This window comes from Panthera uncia (genome assembly GCF_023721935.1).
Source record: "Panthera uncia isolate 11264 chromosome B3 unlocalized genomic scaffold, Puncia_PCG_1.0 HiC_scaffold_1, whole genome shotgun sequence".
Taxonomy (NCBI): domain Eukaryota; kingdom Metazoa; phylum Chordata; class Mammalia; order Carnivora; family Felidae; genus Panthera; species Panthera uncia.
Genome location: NW_026057582.1, coordinates 38,309,187 through 38,332,372, shown reverse-complemented (window position 1 = coordinate 38,332,372; position 23,186 = coordinate 38,309,187). Strand labels below are relative to the sequence as shown.

Here is a 23,186-nt window from a genome sequence, read left to right as displayed (position 1 = left end):
TTTTTTTTTTTTTTTTTAGTTTTTTTTTTTAATGTTTGTTTAGTTTTGAGAGAGACAGAGACAGAGCACAAGTGGGGAAGGGCAGAGAGAGAGAGAGAGAGAGAGAGAGAGAGAGAGATAGAAGGGGAGACACAGAATCTGAAGCAGGTTCCAGGCTCTGAACTGTCAAGACGCGAGGTTCGAACTCATGAGCCGTGAGATCGTGACCTGAGCTGAAATCAGATGCGCGACCGACTGAGCCACCCAGGCGCCCCTAGAGTTCTATTCTTATCTTGGATGCTGAAGGACTTTATATTAAAAAAGCACTATGAAGTCGGGCCTGCCCTGTGTCTCGGGCTGTCAAACGAGCATCAGCCTGGGATCCCTGAGGGATGGTCAAAGCTCGAGAAATATCGGTTGAGCTTCAGGGTGCATCTGAGGCTGTGGTTTTGAAGGTCAGATGTTAAAATGTGTAATGCTTTGCAAACTGTAGAGTGCTTTATGAAAGTATGCTAGTGGGGTTCCTGTCTCCATGTTCCTATTATGGTAACAAGACCCCTGCCTGGGACCCCATGAATACTCAAGCAGGTTTGTTTTATTTTGACATTATATTTTCAGAAGCCTCAAGAAGTTAGTGAACAATGACTAATATGCTCCTGACTTATCTCTATGCCTATTTTCCTTTCATGACTTCCTTTAGGAGTTCTGCCACCAGCTCAGATTCTAGAATTCCAAAGCTCTCCTTAAGAAATTGCTTACATGGGGCAGTGATCTGCGATATACAGGACTGGTATTAGGAGCTGCTGACTACTCCTCATTTCTTCCTCTCTCATTTTCTTATCTGTCATTAATTACACTGAAATAGCAGCTAAGGCAAAAAAGCTTTTATTAAATGTAAGACATGACTGAGAAAGGACATGGGAAACACCTGCTGGGTGCAGACCTGTGATTCGCCACAGATGCTGGGGAGATAAAGATGAACAGGACTTAGGCACTTTCCTGAGGGAGCTCGTAGGAGAGAGGGTAGACGCGCCCTATGTGTGCAGGACAGGCACCCAGGTCCCACCATGGGAATGGGTCCAAGGCATGGTCGTGGCGTGTAGGAATGTGTAATCAGATCAGCCAGAAGGTTTTAGAGAAAGCTTCACAGGGGAGGTGATGTTTAAAGGAAGTTCAAATGATAAATAGAAATGTGCCAGGAGGGGAGGATAGTTTAAGAGGGGAAGACAGTTTGTACAGAGGCACAGAGGTGACAGAGCAGCAGCATGTTCCAGAAACTGAAAGTAGTGGGGAGGCATCGGAGTTTGAGGAGTGTGAGGGAGATGTGGCCAGACACGTGGGAGGGCCTTCTGTGATGGTTTGCCTGGAACGGTCACAGTTTTGTCTCCTGTACCAGGGTAACTATTAACAGGGCCACCTTTCACTCTCAAAAGCTTAGAAGATAAATTACGTGGGCATATCACTTCTAGGTTAGTAGAAGTGATGGGTGCCAATGAAGAGTTCTAAGCAGAGAGAAATAAGATCTCCTTTGGTAGCAGTGGGTTCCAGGGGCTGGGAGCTAGGGGGTGTTAGAGCCTAAGAGGAGACAAAGGTGTGGAAAGCTTTTAAGAGACTATTAAAGTTGTCTAAGAGAGAGCTCCGTAGAGCCTGGTTTAAGTTGGAATCTGTGGAGGTGGATGGAGAGAAGGGGACAGCTGTGAGAAATGTATACATAGTATAACCAACAGGAGTTGGCGGCTCACTGGATGTCAGGGATGAACAGGGATGAGACTCAAATGATACTGTGGAGTCATTCACCAGGGTAGAAATAAAGGAATGGAAGGTGATGAATTCAGCTTGAATAGGTGGAGTTTGAAATGCTTATGGGAAACCCAAGTGGAGATGTCTAGGAGGGATTGGAAATAAGAACGTGAAGTCTGGCAAGAGATCTGGTCCCAAGATATAGCTGTAGGTGTCAGCGAAAGACGGATCTATGGCCCAGCAAGGAGATTGAGAGACAAAACCAAGGCTGACTGACAGCAGAACTCTGTGGAACACCAGCACGTAATGACTCCAGCTCATGGATTACAACCTGTCCAATCGCTTCTCGGCCTTTTGGCTAAGATCAAGCATACAATCTGTCCCACTCAGTCAAGCTATGTTGAGGGTTTACTGAATGAACACCCATTTTGTTTATATATATATATTCATCACTCATTCAGTAATGTTTGAGTGCTTACTGTGTGCCAGGGACTGTCTCACCAAATAGCATAATGTCTTTCAAATTGGCATCAAAATGTTTGATAATGAAGTTTGAATAAAGAGCAGCACACAAAAGGCTTTGAAAAGTAACGTTTGAATTGGTGTTAACTGTAGTGGCTCCAAAGTTTGGTACAGTGTGCTGTGTGCGGGTTTATTCTTAAGGCTGGGGTAAGAATGAATCTGCTCAAAAACCTACAGAGCTCCTCACTGAATTAAGATGGAACATGAAAAACTCTTCGTGTAAGTCCCGCACGGAGCCGAAGGCATAACGTTATCAACCGCATCAGAAACCCATCACCATTGTTCATCTTAACAAAGGCGTTGCTCTTGATCAGATGCAGAATTCCCCTGAGCAGCGCTGTTGAAGTAGACACGGACGAAGTGATTTGTTATTTTGAAGAAGCTGTCTTGTGTGTCACTCTTTATTTCATTCTGACTAAACCTTTCTGGGGCTAACAACTGGATCTGCAACCTAACCAAGACGAAATTGATTGTGGTGATGCAACAGACCTAGATTTCAGTGCCACTGCTGGATGCTGACAGAATGGCAGGATCTGGCCCTGTTTATGATTGTCACTGTATTGGAATAATTTTTACCTAGAAGAGGGGAGTGACCAAACCACAACCCAAAGAAACCCAACCAAGATTGAAATAAAGGAATCTGATGAAAACGCATCAGAGTGAATTGATAACTGCTATACTTGGAAGAGAAGTAACAGAGAGAAATTAAGTTAAAATAGTGATATCTCCGTGTGAGAACAAATCAAAAATATGTTGCTGCATTGTTATCCTGCTAAGAAATATGGTGTGAGATTTTAAGATTAGGTTTGCATAAGTGAAGTCTGCCTGACTTACGGTACCTCAAATTTAAATGGTTGGTCCCTAGAAAGAAAAATACAGTCACCACCATCTGTGAGGTAGCTCTGCTTAAAAAGTCAAGCCTGAATCTGGTCAGGCTTCCAGATCTACTCACCAGGTTAGAGGGCGGGAACATTTTTTTTTTTTTAATTTTATTTATTTATTTTTAATTTTTAAAAATGTTTTATTATTTTTGAGAGAGACAGAGAGAGACAGAGAGCAAGCAGGGAAGGGGCAGAGAGAGAGGGAGACACAGAATTGGAAACAGGCTCCAGACTCTGAGCTGTCCGCACAGAGCTCGATGCAGGGCTCGAACCCACAGACCAGGAGATCATGACCTGAGCTGTAGTCCGCTGCCCAACCGACTGAGCCACCCAGGTGCCTCGAGGACGGGAACATTTTAAATGACACTATGGAATGTTATCAGCAAAATCTAGACTGGAAAATTTTCCAGTATGAGAGACTTGGTTTTTTTCAACCACAAATTAGAAGAAAGAAAAGAGAGGGTGAGAAAACCAAAATAACAGAAGAGTGACATATTCACCAGTTTCAATATATGGACCACATTCTATCCCAATTCAAACACAAATTGTAAAACAGACAATAACCCCCAGGAAAGCACTGAGGAAATGGGAACAGAGATTGGAAATTATTAAGAAATTATTAATTAAGGAATTATTAATATTATTTAGGTATGATTATGGTATTGCAATTACTTAAAACAAAAAGGGGGCATCTGTTAGAGATAAACTTTGAAATATTTACTAGTGCAATTGTTTGATATTTGACTGGAGCATTTAGTCCATTTACATTCAGAGAGATTATCGCAAGATACGAATTTAGTGCCATTGTGTTACCTGTAACGCTGGTGTTTCTGGTGGTGGTCTCTGTTCTTTTCTAGTCTATATTTGAGATTTACCTTAGAATAATCAAGAAGTGGGAGGAGGGAATGGGGTACAGATAAAATCAGATTAGCCATGAATTGATTGATGAAGCTGGGTGTGGGCTACATGTGGGTTTGCTAGACTCTTCTATTTTTGTGTGTGTTTGAAATTGTATTTAATAAGTAAAAAATCAAGATAAAGCTTCACATTAAAAAAATCCTATTTCCTAGACAAAAACCAGAATCTGGATTGCCTCTGTATCATCAATATGATGCTTTAACTTCAAACACGTATTACCTATCCTCATTTATAAATTAAAGCTGTGTTTGTTGGCTCCTTTTTTTTTTTTTTTTTTTTTTGGTCTCTCTATATTTGATCATTAATTCCCAATTTTTATATATTGTGAAGAGGCAAGTTAAAAATTATGACTAAGGTACTTCAGTACATTTTTTTAAAGTTCTAAATAAACACTAAGCCGTGAGTCAAAAACGGCAGGTAGGAAGAGATGAGTAAGATAATTCCCTTCCTTCCATCGTACAGGTCTCACTTAAAATGAATGACAAGTAAATCATCTCCTACTAACAATTACATAACATTTTGTACTTGCGAAGTTTAATTTTAAGATAGTTTCCTAAAAGAATAAAGTAAATCAGAAAAATTAACCGTAGAAGTGTCTTTATGAAGATAGTAAGACAGAAGTTCTGTGAGGACAAGCTTTTTCTCCAGAAATCCCCAAGCATGCATGAAGGTATTCTGTACCAGAGTTTGTTTTGGCAAGGGGTGGGTGGGTAACTTCTTAAAAAACAAAAATACAACCTGACCAAACAGTTGTCCTTTGTGGATTTGAAGCTTGTCTAGAAAACTTTGCTAAAACTTGGACTTGCTTCCCTTCTTTCAGACTCTTACTATGTTGCTGGATATTCATTTCTCCTGGGGAGAATATGGAAGGTGCACTTGAATTTTGGGATCTGTTTATTCTTTTTGCCAAAGCAGTGCATTACTGTGTAGAGTAAGGCCTGATTGTTTTATTTTTTTGGGGGGGGGGGCATTGCCTCAGTTTTTAGCTCAAATTTCCTGTGTCAAACCATTGGTTTAAGACTAATTAAGCTCTGTGCTCAATCATTGTGGCCTCATGCATGAAGGCAGATCAAACATGTTACCGTTGAAAGCTGCAACCCACAGTTTCTCACTGTGTCTAATGCTCACAGTGAATGTCAGTTTTATAGGGAAAAAGGTTATCTCTGATGGAGGTTGAGGTATTCCTTTCTCATGTTTCAAGCCAGGTGACAGCATGTTGATTTAACTTTTTTTAATTTAGCTTTTATACCAGTGTTTCATTCCTTTGCTATGTTCAGCCTGAGAAGCGAGGGGGCATTTCAGTTTTGGTCCAAGCGGTTCTGTGGCTACCACTGGAAATGAATGCCAGGTTGAGGAAAGGGCAGGAGAGAAAGAGGCTTTGAGGGAGTGAAAAAAGAAGGGAAACTGGAAATGGGAGATACTTTTAAGGGAGGGAGGCTAGTTGTCCAGTGTTATAGTTTGCCTGCTTCTCCTCTCCATCACAGCCAGTTCATTTACTGAATGCCTCCTGAGGACCAGGTACTGGGCTTGGCCTTAATTTAACAAACAGCAGCGGTAGTTCTTGTTTCATTTTCTTTCTGGAAGCGGGATGGCCTCTTACCCTAGTAATAGGTGACCTCTCTATTTCATGCAGTCCTGTGTATTATGTCATTTGCTCCCCACACCAAATTTCAGAGGCTGATGTGATGTTCAATATGCAAATGGTGAATCCAGCTCAGAGACACTGGCTGCCGTGGTCTCTTGGGTGGTAAGTGCCAGACGCAGGCACAGCTCAGACTGGGGTGCTGAGGTCCAGTATCTTTCTAGGTCGCCTGGTTATCTGGGAGGCATTTTGTGTTTTCTCTTTATTCTACCTTGGAAGGAACCTGTCTTCTAGGTGGTATAATCTCACCCTCCTTAGAGTTTTGTCATCTTTTGGGATGATATGTTTTTGCAAGGCTTCCCTTGGGTTCCTCGTTTTTAAACTTAAAGACTGATGTTCACCTGGAAAAGGTGCTGTCTTCTCAGATGTCAGACATGGATCAGAGAACTCTAGAAAGAATGAGCTTGAGATTTGTTCAAGTTTTACCGGGATTATCAGTAGGTTCTCTTAATGCAGATCTTAAACTAGAACTTGGAAGGAATTAAAAAGTAAATAAGTTCAGCCTAGGGTATGATCGGCATATTTGTGTAGTTATACCCCAATCACCATTGGCTTCATCCTGACTACTTCTCTTACTTTCATTAACTGTTGATGGAAACACTCTTAAGTGGTGGTTTTATTCAGAATTTTTCGATTGCTTCTCAAAGTAAGGTTAGACAGACCTCTGAGGGTTCTGAAGACCTATTCAGGAGGTCTGTCGTTCAAAACTATTTATTTATAATACGAAGATGTTATTTGCCTTTTTAAGTGTACTGTCATTCGCTCAATGGTGCAAAAGAAATGATGGGTAAAACTGCTGACACCTTGGGATGAATCAAGACACCCAGCTATGCAGTTAACATTAGTGTAGCCAACGTCTTCTGCACTGCCAGACAATTGCAGTGAAAAAAAAATAGTTTCACTTAATATCTTCGATGAAGCAGTAAACATTAGCAATGTATTAAGCTCAACCTTTGGGTATATATCTTTATAATCTGTGTGCTAAGATGGGAATTAGGCATAAAGCGTTTCTGCTACATTCTGAAATACTATCCTGTCTCAAGGAAAAACACTTGTATGATTGAGTTGTTAGCTGAGCTAGTTGTTTGTTTTTCTTGGAGCACCATTTTTACTGGAAAGAATGACAAACTGTAGTAATGGAGCTTTGGGAATTTCTCAGGTATTTTCTTTAAACTGAATAAAGTGAGCCTATTGTGAATGGATTGTTTCCAGGAAACAACTGTGATTGGATACCAGTGATAGAATTCGCTCCTCCAAGACATAATTAGAATTTTGGAAAACATATAGCTACCATTATGAGCTTGTCAGCTTGCAATACTTAAAAAAAAAAAAGACTTTTCTCATGAGTTTGTTTTTGATATTAATTAGCAATTGTGTTTTTAAATATTGTATAGTAAAATGTGTCAGCATTTGGAAGAAGATCTTTATGATTCAGTGAATTCATATCTTCAAAATGACCGATGCAAGGTGTTACGAAACCATGTATGGGTTCGAACACACGAACCACGAGATCATGACCTGAGCTAAGGTCAGATGCTTAACCAACTGAGCCACCCAGGCGCCCCTTGAGTCTTTAATTTTTAAGACTATAAAATGCTACTGAGACCAAATTATTTTTAGAATTTATAGTTTAATTTTTCCCTTTATCTTTTTTTCAGAAGCCCAGCACTTTTAATTTAGTGACCACAGAAAGAAGGAACTGACAAATACTTGTGTATGTTGTATGGGGGACTGATGTTAGGTGACAATCAGGTGATACAGGTAACAGAATAATTCAGCAATTTTTTGACACTGTCATCCTGTTTTTCTAGTTATTTTTACTGTGCAGTGAACTTTTTCAGCCAGTTACAAACCCTTTCTCATTAAAAAAGAAGGTCCAGAAGTGACACCCAAACAACTGGAAGCTGACGGTGGTTTCTAACCTGGGAGATGGCCATTCCGGGTAGCTTTATGCTACACCTCTGCTTGCTTCCAGCAGAACAAGGCAGTCACAGTACTTCTGAGCAAGTGGTTAGAGGTGTAAATGCTAAAAGCTGAACCTCTAAAATAGCTCAGAAATCTATGGACAGAAGTATCAGCACGTTCACTTCCTGGGGCACTTGCTTATTAACTAACATGCTGCTTTGAAAACACAGAGTCAGACTAGTCTCTTAATTTTCTCAAGCTTCATTTTGTTGTTGTTGCTGCTGAAATTACATTAATGTGGTATTCTTTGAGTGGAACTGAGATTTAGGTAAAACAGAAATGAGTTAATTTTTTGATAGAAAAATTAATTGCTCCAGAGTCTATTTTCATTATGCTTCAGTCTCCTTTCTAGCAACCCCTGACCTCTCAGCTCTTTGTTTCAGATGAAGAGCCAGTTATCCTGTCAGCCCTTTGCTTCGGTTTTCCCCAATAACTCCTTGCCCTGTGTCAGTGGGCAGGTAGAGAGGAGGAAGACCTTTTTCTTCCCTTCTCTCCTGAAACTTATCTTCAGCATCACGGATTCATCCTGGTGTCTAAGATTTCTCTTCTGGGGCTCAAGTCAGTGCTGAAGGACTCCCTGTAGGAGGTTGAGAGTATGTGTGTGGGGAGGTGGGGGCACAGTGGGCTTAGATTTTTGTAAGTGGCAATTTAGTTCTCACATTATTTTGGAAAAAATCGGTAGCTACCTCTATGAATTTACATTTGGTTACAAAATGCACTGGGCTGAGCAATGCTTGTAAATTATTACCCCTTGGGTCTGGTGGATCAGAAGGACTATCCACATATACACACAGAGAATATGTATGTGCGGTATTATGTGCAGTATGTATGCATGTGCTTATTAATGACAATAATTGATTCCCACAGAATTCAAAGTTTGGTGTGTGGGAGGAGACAAACGATTAGATAAATTAACATAATATGCCAAGTGATAAATGCCATGGAAAAAATAAGACAGGGTCACGACAGAGAGGAGGGTTGGTGTGTGTTGTACTTTTCCTATGAGATGGCCTTTGTGCCAGAGACCTGAAGGGAGGGAGGGAGTGGACATGGCTGTCTGGGGGAAGAAGGAACAGGAAGTACACAGACCCTAAGGGGCGGGGCATGGTTGGTGAGTGAGAGTTGCAGCGGTAGAGGAACATGGCTGGGCTATGACGTCCTGGGGAGGTGCCCGGCGTCCTGGCTGGCATAAATAAGGTCAGCACCCTGGTACTGTCACTTCCCTGTTGGGGAGCATGTCTTGTTACTTAAGTGAAGTTCACTTATATTTGATGCTGGCTGATTGAACATAATCTTTTCTCCTTTGGCTAGGGTCTTGAAAAGCACCATATTACATCCGTTTACAATGATTTAACGTAAGTTGCTGGAGCCTGAACTATTTTAAGTTCATCTTGAAGACTTTCCCAAGTTCTCTGAACTCCAGTGTGGTTTCTTATTGTTCTAAGCTAAATTAGGATCCATTACACAGCTTAGTAAGCATTAAAAGTTCAAATCAACTGTTTGGAGATCCATAACAAGTCCGTGCACCTCTCAATATAATGAGCTATAATTCAATTCTGTTTGTGTGGGTTATTAAGAAATTACTTTTGTGTACTTCACCCACTTAAAAGAGAGAAAACTTAGGCTTAGCTGGAATCTTCTGTTCTTGAACTTGGGTGGGAACTATCATTTGTTGAGAAGTGTTTTGGTTATTATTATTATTATTATTATTATTATTATTATTTTTACTTAAGTAATCTCTACACCCAAAGTAGGGCCCAAACTCATGACCCTGAGGTCAAGAGTCACATGTTCTACCAACTGAGCCATGTAGGTGCCCCTTGTGAAGTGTTAATAAATGTTAGTGATACATCTATTAAACATCTGGGGAGGTAAATAGATTGGAGCTTGATCTGGGTGCTCTGTTGGGACTTAATATATAACTTTTAGAAGCTTAGTTCTAATTGAATTTTGTTGATACTTCCTGTTTCATGTAAACGAGTATACTTCCAATATCTGAGTCCTTGGATTGGGATTTACCAAGTACTGAAAATAGGGCCTTTAAAAACTATGAGATAGCAAGAGAGGATCTGTTTTAGAGCAATGAAATCACTTAAGAATTTTGAAAGATATAGAGATTCTCATGCTACAGAATGAATTGGAATCTCTGGGGAAAAGGACAGGGAAACAGATTCCTAATAAGCATGTTGGCTGGTTCTAATGGTTATCCACATTTCAATACCCTTGTTGTATCCTAAATCATTTCTAATGTGATTAATGGAAAATTTTGACAGTTGGGAAGTTTGCTAGTTGAAGAAAAAGAACATGTAGGAAAAAGAAAAAACCAAAGACGGGAGTATATTACTTCAGTGTAGTCTTTTAAGTTGACAAAACACCTAATGTTTTCTTTTAAGAGCTTTTAAAAATACTGTGACATAGACAGGTCAGGTTACAGTTTTTGTGCTTTTAGGAGGAGAAAATGAGACTCAGTGCTAAGGGCCTTGCTAATGTCTGCAAACACTCAGGGCTAATGCTGAGACTCAAGCCAGGCTTAAAAGTGGTAAAAGCAGTCTGGGAGTGTTGACAGTATAGCCTATCTGCTATTGGACTGGAGACAAGTTATAGGTATTTCCCTTCTCTTAGAGCAACTGGGACCAGAAAAAGGCAATTTACAGTGATTCTAGTTACAATGGAAGCCAACATTATAAAAAATTTAAGTTTCAAAGGGTTTGCTTGGTACTGCATCTTTGAAAATTATGAAAGTCAGTTTCTTTCTTATATTTATCAGGGTTGAGCTTACAATGATACCTTTTTGCTAATTCTTAGAACCGAGAACAGATCAAATAACTCAGATGTGTACTTTTCTGACTGATTTGAAGGCATGATAACATTTTCCATTTCATGATAACTTTCTCAACAATGTCATGAAAAGGGATATATGTAGAAGTATTTGAAGACATCATCAGTTTCTCCAAAGGCTGGGCATGGCTCCATCGGTGTTGATCTTTTCTTCATTGGTGATGGACCTATACCTGGATTTACTGTATCAAGGGTTTGTTGTGATTGGAGTAGCTTGTCAGTGAATTCATGATCTACATCAGCTACAAGATCTCACTTTGATCTGGTACCTAATTGTTATTGTGTATGTTGTTGCATGGGATGTATCTGATACTCATACTGAGAACAGCAGCCATTCATAGGCAGGTCAAGAACAGGGTAGGTGTAAGCAGGGAGGAATGTCCGAGAAGGGACTCATTTAAAAGTGCTTAGTCTGTTCATTGGAGACCAGTTTTATGCTTTGAGCATTAAGTTTACCTATATCAATATCACTATTGTGGGGATTTGGGGTAATGAAAACTCAGATGATGAGTTAGGGTATAATAACTCTTAATGCAAGTTGATAGTGTTCGGATGCCGTTCTGTAGAAGGGACTGCATATCCCGGTATCACCATCTTATCTAATGCTTACTTAAAATCTGCCCAGGTGTGTTCGATTTGGCGCATATATACTAAAATTGGAATGATATGGAGGAGATTAGCATGGCCCCTGTGCAAGGATAACATGCAAATCCGTGAAGTCTTCCATATTTTTTGTATGATTCCTTTGACAGTTCATATGAAAGTTCCTTTTATAGTTCATAGTGTCGTGTCCATCATAGGGAAAGCAATGGAAACAGAGAGTAGATGAGTGGTTGCCTAGGGCTGATGGAAGTGATTGCCTTTATGGGTGATGCAAGCGTTCCAAAACTTGTGGTGATTGTTTCGGAATTGAAAAAAAAAAAAATCCACCAGGTAACGATACCTGGAGCAGTTCTTTATAACAGAGGACTTGAGGAAGGATTCACTGACACAGACCGAAGCTTATCTCTGGGAGAGAACCATCAGGATTTTATTAATATATTAATAAGTGATGATTCAGTAGTACTCTAGTATTTCCTGCTGGCCCCTCGGTGAGGACACTGTGGGAACATTCATCCAGGATGCAAAGAGAACAGTTTCATAGTTCTGCTCAAGTGTACCTGTGACAGGTCATGTCTTGTTCCACGCCTCTGCCTCAGGTGTTGCGGGGCCCCTGTTGGAGGCCTCTGATTCCTCCATTCTTGGTCGTTGCCTCTGGGAATGCTCGTAGGTCACTCTAAATCCAGTCTTTATGGGCCTTCTCTCTAATATGCAGAATATTGGCTGCGTGCTGGCTGTGTCTGTTTGGACCATGAACTGCTCATGGACTGAAATGGGCCCATAGACCAGCTTTGTTTTGCGTGTGGCCTAGTACAATGTTTTTGAAGTTTTCCCCTGTGAACTCTTCAGACAGGGCAGGGCTCTCCAGAGCACTGCCTTAGCCAGCACCTGTTGTTGTCCGAATTCCCTCTGACGTCACACCTCCCCGTCTCCATCTCTCACGTTGTATCTGAGCATTTGTTCAGTGTGTTTATTCAGCGCTGTATGGTAGCTATGGGGGCACTTTTAATCGTCTTTTAAGGGGAAGGATCACTTCTTTGCTGGAGTCAACTGAAAAACACTTTGGCTTTGCTGAATACCATAAAGGTTCCTCTCTTGGACTCTTAGCACCCCAACCTACCCAGAGGATCTCCCACTTACAGCTTGGGGTGATGCAGAGTTTCACTGTTCTGAGGAGTTTGGGGGAAGAGTAAGGAGAGAAATCTTTGTTTTGTTTTATAATCCAGGAGATAAGTCAGGCTTTATTTCTTATTTTTATTTATTTTTTATTTACATTTTGTTATTTTTTTAATTTACATCCAGATTAGTTAGCATCTAGTGCAGCAATGATTTCAGGAGTAGATTCCTTAGTGCCCCTTACCCATTTAGCCCATCCCCCCCCACAACCCCTCCAGTAACCCTCTATTTGTTTTCCATATTTAAGAGTCTCTTCTGTTTTGTCCCCCTCCCTGTTTTTATATTATTTTTGTTTCCCTTCCCTTATGTTCATCTGTTTTGTCTCTTAAAGTCCTCATGTGAGTGAATTCATATGATTTTTGTCTTTCTTTGATTAATTTCAGTTAGCATAATACCCTCCAGTTCCATCCATATAGTGGCAATTGGCAAGATTTCTTTCTTTTTGATTGCCGAGTAAGATTCCATTGTAGATATATACCACATCTTCTTTATCCATTCATCCATTGATGGACATTTGGGCTCTTGCCATACTTTGGCTATTGTTGATAGTGCTGATATAAACATGGGGGTGCATGTGTCCCTTCGAAACAGCACACCTGTATCCCTTGGATAAATACCTGGTAGTGCAATTGCTGGGTTGTAGGGTAGTTCTATTTTTAGTCTTTTGAGGAACCTCCGTACTGTTTTCCAGAGTAGCTGCACCAGTTTGCATTCCCACCAGCAGTGCAAAAGAGATCCTCTTTCTCCGCATCCTCGCCAACATCTGTTGTTGCCGGAGTTGTTAATGTTAGCCATTCTAAGTCAGGTTTTTTAGATAGTAGGTCACTTTTAGTGATTCCTTCAGCTTCATGAATGCCCCAAAACTTATTTTCTGGTGTTAGTGTTAATTCTTTCCTTAATAGACTCTTACAGACAGAATGCCCTGGGAAATCCTATCGAGGATCTCTTACTGTGTTTGAGATGTGAGGTGGGTGGTGGAAGGGCATCAGCTTCAGATGAGAGTGACCGGCTCTGCTCCCTGTATTTCCTAGCTGTGTGGCCTTGAGCAATGGTTGCCTTACATGAAAAACATGGGGCTAGTGGCATCTACCCCCAGGGTGTTGTGCATAAGCAAGCATGCACACACCCACAAAGGGCTGCATTAGGACCTGATGCAGATTGTGTACCTACCCACTTTGGAAGGAAATCCATACCCAAGTTACTCCACATACTTTGTGGAAGTCATCTAAAAGGCACTAAGAAAAGTCTGATGACATAAATCTCCCTTCTTGGACATTGTTTCAAATCCTAGACAAACACTGAGCTTGGCACGTGTGTCATATTCTGGGAGGGTGCAAAGTACATCCTGGTGTGTGTGTGTCAGAGGGCCTTCAGTAGGAGTTACCATAGTCAGTGAAGCTGTGAGTGGGAGAGAAGGTGTGGAAGGATGGCTACCTGTGAGGGGAGCATTACTTTGCCAGTTTCCTGCTGGCTGGGCCCTCGGGAATATATGTTGCCCCTATTCCTAAATCTGCCCATTAGAGCCAATGCTACCCTTAGCCCTAAGTCACTCCTTGAGGATCTAGATAATGTCTAGATTGATGCCGCTGGCATTTCCTTGTCAGGACTGATTGTGTCATGGATTGTGTGGTGTGTGTGTGTGTGTGTGTGTGTGTGTGTGTGTATAGACCAGCCCTATTCATGAGCAGCCCCACTGCCATGGGTGCTTTATAGGAATGTTGATAGGACAACAGATAGGGATTAGAGGTCTATTCTCCTGTCTAGCATGACCAAGGGAGCAGTGGATCCAGGCATTCCCTCTTTGGGATTATATTGAAAACCAGACTCTGTGGTTGGTTAGTTCTTTAAGCACAGATGCACAATTGCAATGAGTGCGTTCTTCCAATAGCTTTGTTAAGATGAATGAGTTAATGTTTTCAAGACATTTCTAGGTCCCAGAAAGAAGGTGTGTTTTAAAGGCAGATTGTATAAACTATTGGCTATTAATTTCTTACCTCTAGAGGATCCAATATTAAATGCCAGGGCAGACATTGTAAATTGTCAGGCAGCATTGGCCCGTCTTCTCCACCTTTTTCCCCAGTACCAGGTTTTTGTTAGGTCTGGTCACCAGCCTGACCCAAGTGCTGCCCATCAACTTGGAGAAGCCCTGGGTATTTACGTTGTTGTTTATTCAAAAATTGCAGTTGGTTCACTCCATGCGGATATTTTTATAGTATTGGCCTCTCCCCGAATATTTGCCTTAGTTTATTAAATTACTTTCTCATTTATGAGTTAAAGTGTGTGTTGACTTTCGTGGTTTTAATTGTACAGGCTTGGTTGTCTTTGTACTTCCAGATGGTGTCCCTTGTTTGAGTCCATAAACGGGGTTTGTTTGCTTGCTGGCTTGTTTAGGGCTTAACCACCACCCAATTCCTTCTTAAGTTAAAGATGGTGTTATTATGTTCACGTGAAAATCCATTTTAAATGTACAACTTAATTACTAATTAAAATAGCTCCTGTGCATTTTGGAGGCAAAACTGCAATTTTGTTGCATGTGAAGGAAGAACATGCACTGAAAAAGGATGAACTTTTGTGTGGATTGTAGGTAGAATATTATGAATCCAAAGGACTGAAGGTAGGCTCAGCTGTTTCTGGGAAACCTGATGGGTATCCCCAAGGTACAAGTAAAACCTTGGTTTGTGAGCATAATTCATTCCGGAAACATTCTTGTAATCTAAAGCACTCATATATCAAAGTGAATTTCAAGAACCATTGGCTCAGTTGTGCTCATGTTCAGCATCACATACTACTCATATTGCAAGACTGCTCATTTATCAAGTTAGCGTTTATTAGAAATATTAGAAATATTCCTTTAAGGAATAGAGGGGGAGGGTCTGCTGCCTATAAAGGCAAACAGAGTCAAGATCTGGGTGTTTTTTCCTACTTCTAGCATCATTTCTGGCCCATGGAGTATAATGATGGAGGCTCTTGTGGCTAAATTGCTCCTTCTTCATCCCCCTCATATTCTCGGATGCTCCCTCTTCCCGTCTGTCAGGGGGAACCCAGTGGGCTTCCTGAATTGAGGAGATAGATCTGAATCCAGGAAGAGTATGGCAGCTGGAGGACTCCGATAGAACACCAGGAAGGAGACAGTTACCCAGAGAACGAGAACTCCAGAGAAATACAAAGTGTCCCCCTTGAGGATTCACTTGAGTGCTGATCAGTATATAGGAACTACCTGAGGCCAGGGAAAGAGCCATCTAAAGGATCAGAGAGAACTGTTCTGGTGCTTGCTCAGGGCCAGGAATAGTGCCTGTTCCTACTAGCCAGACTATAAAACCTCAGGATTCATGGAGCATTGGGTTGAGTACATGGAAGGGTCTTGGCTGCCTAGACTCAGCACTGTTGTGGCTCACCTAGCAAATCTAAAAAGCAAGATCTGATAGGATCAGACTATTTCCAAGAAACTTGACTGTGTCCTCAAACAAAGCTCAAGAGTATTTATATGATACAAAACTATCCAGTACTCAACAGGTGGAATCCACAATGTTTGGCATCCAGTCAAAAATTCCCAGGCATGCAAAGAAGCAAGAAAATACAACCTGTAATGGGAGATAAATCAGTCCATTGAAAGGAACCCAGAACTAACACAGATCTTAGAATCAGCAGACAAGACATTAAAACAGTTATGATAATGATTCCATATGTTCAAAAGTTAAATACAGAGATGAAAGGTTAAAAAAAGGAAACAAATTGGATCTCAAGCATTATGTTTCTTTTAATCAATCCTTACGTTACTTCCTTATGTTTCTAATCCTTACGTTACTTCCACCAAATCCACATGACCCAAACCTGGTCCCTACTAATGTATCCAATTCCTTAGCTCCTGCTGGTCCACTTGGTGTTCTCTTGAGCCCAGACTCCAGGGTCATTACTGCAGTACTAACTCAGTGATGCCTAAGAGTTAGCTGATCCTTCAATCCTCCTTCATGCTTGCCATGCCCATGCCAGACCTGCACAGTCATCCTACAGTCCTGGTCCTGGGACAAAGAATGCTGCTGGATCCACTGGTGTAGGACTTCTCGGTGTACCCAGAAAAAATCCTAGTTTGCTTCTTGTGGGTTTTTCAGGGACTCCAAGACCCTCATATCTGTAAGCCCTTCTTTTTTTTCTTTTTCTTTTTCCTTTTATTTATTTATTTATTTATTTGTCTTCAAAATTCTGATTCTATACTCTGCTGAGAAAAATCTGGCAGTGACTTGCATCTGTGTATATGCATTGTCCCTCAGTCTGGCCATCTCCTGTCTGCCTTTCTGCTGGCTGCCAAGGAAACCTTTCTTCTCGCAGAGGCTATACCCTTTACCTGGGCAGATCCAGCCTCTCTGCCCTCTTGCCATATTCTTGCTTCCTCACTTGTCTGACTACACCTTGCAGGGTCCCTTATTCTCCCTTGGTTGCTTCTCCTTTGTTGATGTTGATGGAGAAAAATTCTTTGTTTGATCCTTGGCTACTATCCTATGTCTTTCCTCCTTGCATAGCCAAGTATCTTTACAAATCCTCTATACTCCTCACACTCCTTTTCTTCTCATTCTCTAGTTCTCTCTTGTTCAGATGCCTCCTGATTACAAAAAGTGCAGTCCTTTCTTAACAATCTTCCACTGTGACCTTCCTGCTGTATTTGGTTCTGCTTACTCTTCTTCTGAGAGCTTACATCACTCCTATGAATCTGTGTCCTTTATTCTGAGTGGTGGTCCTCCACACCTACAGCTCCTTCTTCCACTCCCTTCAATGACAACTCAACCTTCATCATGCTTTTCAGGACCCCCATTTACTCTGTGCCTTGATTCCTGTGGAATCAAGAAAATCACATCAGGTGTGACCTCCCTGACACACGTGAGACAGATCTGGGCTGCAGACATAGAGGCAGGGATAGAGAGCAACAGGCTGAGTGAAATCTCCAGATGAAAACAGTTCCCCATGTTTAAAAAATTTTTAAGTAAAGCTTTATGCACATTGTGGGGCTTGAACTCATCACCCTGAGATCAAGAGTCACCTGCTCTACCAACTGAGCCAACCAGGTGCCCCCAAAAAGATCCCCAGGGATGTGAGTGAGGACTACATCCTGCTCCTGACCTTATCTACACTCCCACCCATTCTCATTCTTTAGCCTCTATCCCAGAGGACCTGTGCTCCTTCAGAGACTTCGCTTCCCTACCTCTAACTTCTCCATTTCCCTTACTCTTGGTTGCTTTCCCCAACCTGTGAATGTGCCAAGCCTCCTCACCCTAAATGTCCTCTAGCACTTCCATGGGCAATTCCAATTCATGTCCTCTTTTTCATCCAAATGTCTTGAGAGTGTAGTCTGTGTACATTGTCTCCACTTCTTTGCCTTCTGTTTTCTCCTCCAGCTACTACTGAAGCTCTCTGGCATCCTTCACCATCATCTACTCAATTAGCTCTTGATGAAGTATCAAGGACATCTGTGTTGCCAGGTCGGGTCAGCAGCTTTCGGTTCTCATCTTACTGGAGAGCTCTATTGCATGTGATGATGCTTACACTCCTTCCATTTCAGGGCCCTACGCTTTTTGGCTTCTACAACTCTGAAGTCTTCTGATCATCTCTGCACCATCCTGACTCTTCTTTCTTTGTATTTTTGGACTTCTCTCCCTCCCCCTCCAGTTTATATTCTCCAGGGTCAGTGCTCAGCCCATGGCTGTACTCATGCACATCCCTTGGGATCTGTTTTCATCAGGGGATTTCACTCTGCCTGTTGCTCTCTCCCTCTGCTTCTATGTCTGCATCCCAGATCTCTCTAATGAAGGCCAGCTACCATTGCCCAGTCACATGCTGGACATTCCTACCTGAGCTCTCACTCATTCTTTGAATTAGCAAGCATGCATCTTCTATTCCCATGTTTTGTTGAATATGATGAAAAAAAAAAAAAAAACATTCCCCCTCAGCAGGGTGCTGTACTATTCTAATCCTTCTCCCATTTCTTTGTCCTTCCTTTGTTTGCTTAACAGGCCTCCATTCCTCATTCTCGATCTTAAAAGTGGGGGCACCAGGGTGACTCAGTCACATAAGCATCCAACTCTTGTTTTCAGCTCAGGTCACGATCTCACGGTTTGTGGGATTGAGCCAGGTGTGGAGCCTGCTTGGGATTCTCTCTCTCCCTCTCTTTCTGGCCCTCCCCCACTCTGGCATGCGTGCATGCATACACATCCTCTCAAAATAAATAAACATTAGGGGCGCCTGGGTGGCTCAGTCGGTTAAGTGTCCGACTTCGGTTCAGGTCACGATCTGGCAGTCCGTGGGTTCGAGCCCCGCGTCGGGCTCTGTGCTGACAGCTCAGAGCCTGGAGCCTGTTTCAGATTCTGTGTCTCCCTCTTTCTCTGACCCTCCCCGGTTCATGCTCTCTCTCTGTCTCAAAAATAAATAAATGTTAAAAAATTTTTTTTAAAATAAATAAATAAACATTAAAAAAAGTGGACACCCATCCTCATAAGGTCTTTCTTCTTGGGGGAGACTGTCAGTTTTTACCTTTAGCCTCATTTCTTCCCATGAACTCTGGTTCTATGGTATCTTTCAAACACCTACAACTCAGATTCCAGTCATCATCGTCCTTGCCAGTCAATCGCTTCTGCTTCCTCCATTTCTGTCATTGCTACCTCTCTTCTCCTGGACACCCAAGCCTGAAACCCACATATTTCCTCTACCTACATGTTTTGTCTCTCTAACCAAAGCAAAGGCAGTTTGAAGTTTGCGTTCTGTTGTGTAGCCTGTACTCCACCGACTCACCATGCTGATATATGAAGCTTTAGTGAAGCAAAGAGAAGGTAGAAGGAGAAGTGGTTCCTACCGTTTCCCATTTTAACAAGCATCTTCAGAACCTCCACCCTGTTCAACTTTGACATTTAAGTAGTTATGTCAGAAATGATATTTTCAGATGAGATTTCCTCTAGACTTTTATTTTCAGCCAGAAAGAGAGCTAGGGGACAGGATTAGCCATTCAAAGATGAGGATATAGAACCTGTTTAATGAGGCTTCTCATTGGGGATATTTTCAGGAATTCTATTAACAGTACTTACTTTAGATTATACTATGTGAAATCTAATTTCCCTTTGGGTAGTGGATTCCTTTACACTACATTGGGCCAATTCTATAACTGTCCTGTTACCTTCATTTTTTCTTTCAGCTTTATTGAAGTACAGTTGACAAAACTGCAAGATATTTAAAACGTACGTCATGGTGACTTGATACACACATACATTGTGGAAGGATTCCCACCACCTAGTTAATTAACACATCCATCACTGCCTTCAGGTTTTTTTTAAGTTCTCTGTAACTGTGGTAAAAGACACATAATATAAAAATTTACCATCTTAATCATTTTAAGTGTTCAGTTCGGTGGTATTTATTATATGTGCGTTGTCGTGCAACGACCACTACCATCCATCTCCACAACTCTTTCTGGAAGCTGAATAGAAGTTTTATAGAACTGAAACTCTATGCATTAAATAATAAATTCCCATTCCCTCCCCTGTAGCCGCTGGCGGCCACCCTTCTTTCTGTCTCTGTGACTCTGACTACCCTGAGTATCTGGTATGAGTGGAATCATACAGAATTGTCCTTTTGTGACTTGTTTCACTCAGCACGATGGCCTCAAGGCTCATCCATGTTATAGCAGGTGTCAGAACTTCCTTCCTTTTTAGGACTAAATAATAGTCCATTGTGTGTAAATACCACACTTCGTTTATCTATTTATCAGTTGATGGGCAAACTCCTATTACTGTTTTAGACTGAGTCCTGTTCATTTTGAAAACTTCAGTCATACACAGCTGAGACCTCCTTGGCTCACCTCCCCCAGGTTTGGCCCAGCTTCTTGGAGTGAAGAAGAGGGTGAAGTCTTTTTGTTTGTTTGTTTTGAGGTATAATTGACAATATCACATGATATTAGTTTCAGATGTACAAGGTGATATGCTACAACTAGATATTGTGAAATGATTACCATAGTAAGTCTAGTTAATGTCCGTTACCATATATAGTTACCAAAAAAATTCTATTTTCTTGTCATAGAAAATTTTAAGGTCTACTCTCTCAGCAACTTTCTAATTTTTTTAAATGTTTTATTTATTTTTGAGAGAGAGAGAGAGCGCGCGCACACAAGCATGAGCGGGGGAGGGGCAGAGAGAAAGGGAGACACAGAATCTGAAGCAGGCTCCAGGCTCCGAGCTGTCAGCACAGAGCCTGATGCGGGGCTCGAACACAAGAGCCGTGAGATCGTGATCCAAGCCGAAGTTGGACGCTTAACCGACTGAGCCACCCAGGTGCCCCACTCTCAGCAACTTTCAAACACGCAAAACGGTATTAACTATAGTCGCTGTGCTGTGCTTGACAGTCCCATAATTTATTTTATAACCGGAAGTTTGTATCTTTTGACCCCCTTCAAGGACGGTGAAGTCTTGTCCTAAAATCTAGCATCCTCTCCCCTTCTTGTCCCCCGAGAGTGATTTTCTTGGAGCCTGTCTCCTCAGCTTCAGGTTGGAGTCCTTTTCAGGTTCATTCTGATGTTGGGGGAGTGGTACAGAACTGGTGTATCGTGGGGTGGCGGTGGGGTAGCTGTCTCCAGAAAACCCTAATGGGAGGGAGCCCTCAGAACTTAGATGATGGCTACTTAGTGTCTTTTGTCCTGGGCTGAGAGGAAAAGTCCCACCTAGCATCCTGCTACACTTAGAAAATCAAAGGGGACCTAGTTCTATACATTTATGAGGGCAGCCCACAGGGACTCCAAAATTCTGTCTTTCTCCTGTCTTCCTCCTTTCAGTATTCTTCATACCTGAAAAGGAGGGGCTTGGGTCCAGTATAGGATGTGGATTAAAGCCTCCTCATTAATCACTGACAGCAACTTCAGTCTGTCAAGACAAGACTGGTCCTCGGAGTAAGACTTCTTTGAAAGAGCTTCCCTCTTATTGTCTGTACCCCAGACAGCTCTACCGAACAGAACCCCTATTAGCGTCTTCCTTTTGGCAGTCTTTCCTGATCTCTCATTATCAGTTGAAACAAAAGAGCCTTATTTCTAGGGCTGTTAGTACAGCACAGTGGAGGGAAACTCTTTAAATGGACTGGCTTAGTGGTTTCTAACCCTAGGTTGGTTATCAAGGCCTTTTCTGTATTTCCCCGAGTCTTGTGTATGTGTAGCTATTTGAACCATGTCTCTTGGGACTACTAATATACTTAATGGCAAAATTCAGTGCATTCAGGAAAGTCTCTAATTGGGTTTAAAAATTTGTTTCAGAAGTATCTAAACACTAGTTGCACACGTTAGACATAGTTTGCATTCTGAGAGGTTGGTTGTGGAGTCCTCCTCCCTTCTAAGGGGCTCACCCCAGCAGTTCTGGACCCACAGCTTGGGAATGTCCCAGGACCCACTCTTCTTAAAAAGAAAATGAATAAAAAAAAAGCCTATAGTGTGATTAAATCTTTATCTTCTAAGACTTGATAATCTAAATGAAAGCATCTGGGTTGAAAGTGTGTTTGTGTTTGCAGTTTATTGTGTGTGAGGGCTTTTTTGTGTGGATCCTTCTGAGGACTGATGAGGAAGCCACACCAGGGTTGTTTCTCTGCTGCAAGGGTTGAGGCAAGGTCATCCAACCCGCTGATTGCACTTGAAAAGGGAGAGTGTGTCTTTTGCCACCTCAAAGGGCAGCTGTTTATTGAATTTCTCCACCCTCCAATTGTTTTACATATGGAATGGTTCCTGGAGAAAGATCTAACATCTGTACAGGCCTATCCTGTTCCACGGCTGTGTTTACTGAAGCGAGTTCTGTACTCACATTCATACACTGCAAGCCGCACGTACAGCGTGAGGAAGGGTCCGGCCTGCTCTACAGTTTGGGGAGGACTTACTTGGGAGCATGTCCCATGGTTGACAGGTCAAGTTCATTCATCCATTCATTGAATATTAGGTTCCTGGTGTGCCAGGCCGTAGGACACAGGCTACCGTGATCAAGCTCGCAGCCTGGAGAGGAAGGTGGTCATGTAAACACAGTTCAGGATGGTGTGTTATGGTTAGTGCCCAAGTGCCCTGGGGCACCTCCTGGAAGAAGGCCTGATGGCTTTTGGAGAGAGAGAGAAAGAGATGGAAGATGAAGCAGGGCTTAGAGGGCCACGCGTGATGTGTCATGTAGGTTCTGTCTTTATATCTGGAAGGATTAGCCTATGCGTGGGCTGTTAGTTTCATTTGCTGAGAGACACCTCAGAGACCCTCAGAGTAGCAGGAAGCCTTCATGATAGGGTAGACAGCTGTAGTTATACCCTCAACCTGAGAATCAGAATTATTCCTTTGGTTGGCATCAAAAGGTGCCACTTAGTCCATGGGTTTTGCATAGGAATTAGTAAATAGAGAGTTCACCAGCAATGACTGAGTGCTGCAGGACCAAGGACTGAACATTGGAGCCCAGGCCATTTTCCATCCTGGGAATTATGCTCTGCCCCTTCCTAAACTCCCATTGTGGTTTCACATGAAGAGACCATTGTTCACTTTCCTTCCTAAAAGAAGCAATATATTTAACTTCTGGCTCTCTGCCTAACTGATGGAGACCTGATCTCTATGGAGCCAACACCCGTGGCTTCCCATCGGGACAAGCCCTCAGCCTCTGTCTGATCTTTCCAACTTTGGTTGAAGTTACTGTGATTCTACCCTGGCACAGAAGGAGGTTTGCATTAGGTCCTACTAGGTGGCTACAGCTCCTTGATTCCCACTCAGGGTTTAACAGAAAGAGAGACGGGGCCTTAGCTCTTTATAGCAGCTAGACCTATTACGGGAATTTAAAAGCCAGCGTCGGATGTGAAAATCTGTACTATCTGAGCACTTTGAAGCTCAATACAAAAGAGTCTTTATCATGTTGTTGAATAGTTTGGGTCCCGGCAGGTGTCCTAGAGCAGAA

The 23,186-nt window shown here is 42.0% G+C and overlaps 1 protein-coding gene and 1 non-coding gene across 2 annotated transcripts in view; both read left to right on the top strand.

Moving 5' to 3' along the window:
- The window catches only part of PRKCH (protein kinase C eta), a 232,227-nt gene that overhangs the window by 72,751 nt on the left and 136,290 nt on the right, over window positions 1-23,186 (top strand). The window lies entirely within an intron of this gene.
- LOC125910461 (U6 spliceosomal RNA) lies at window positions 11,115-11,218 on the top strand. Its single transcript, XR_007453971.1, has one exon. It is a non-coding gene; the product is annotated as a U6 spliceosomal RNA (small nuclear RNA).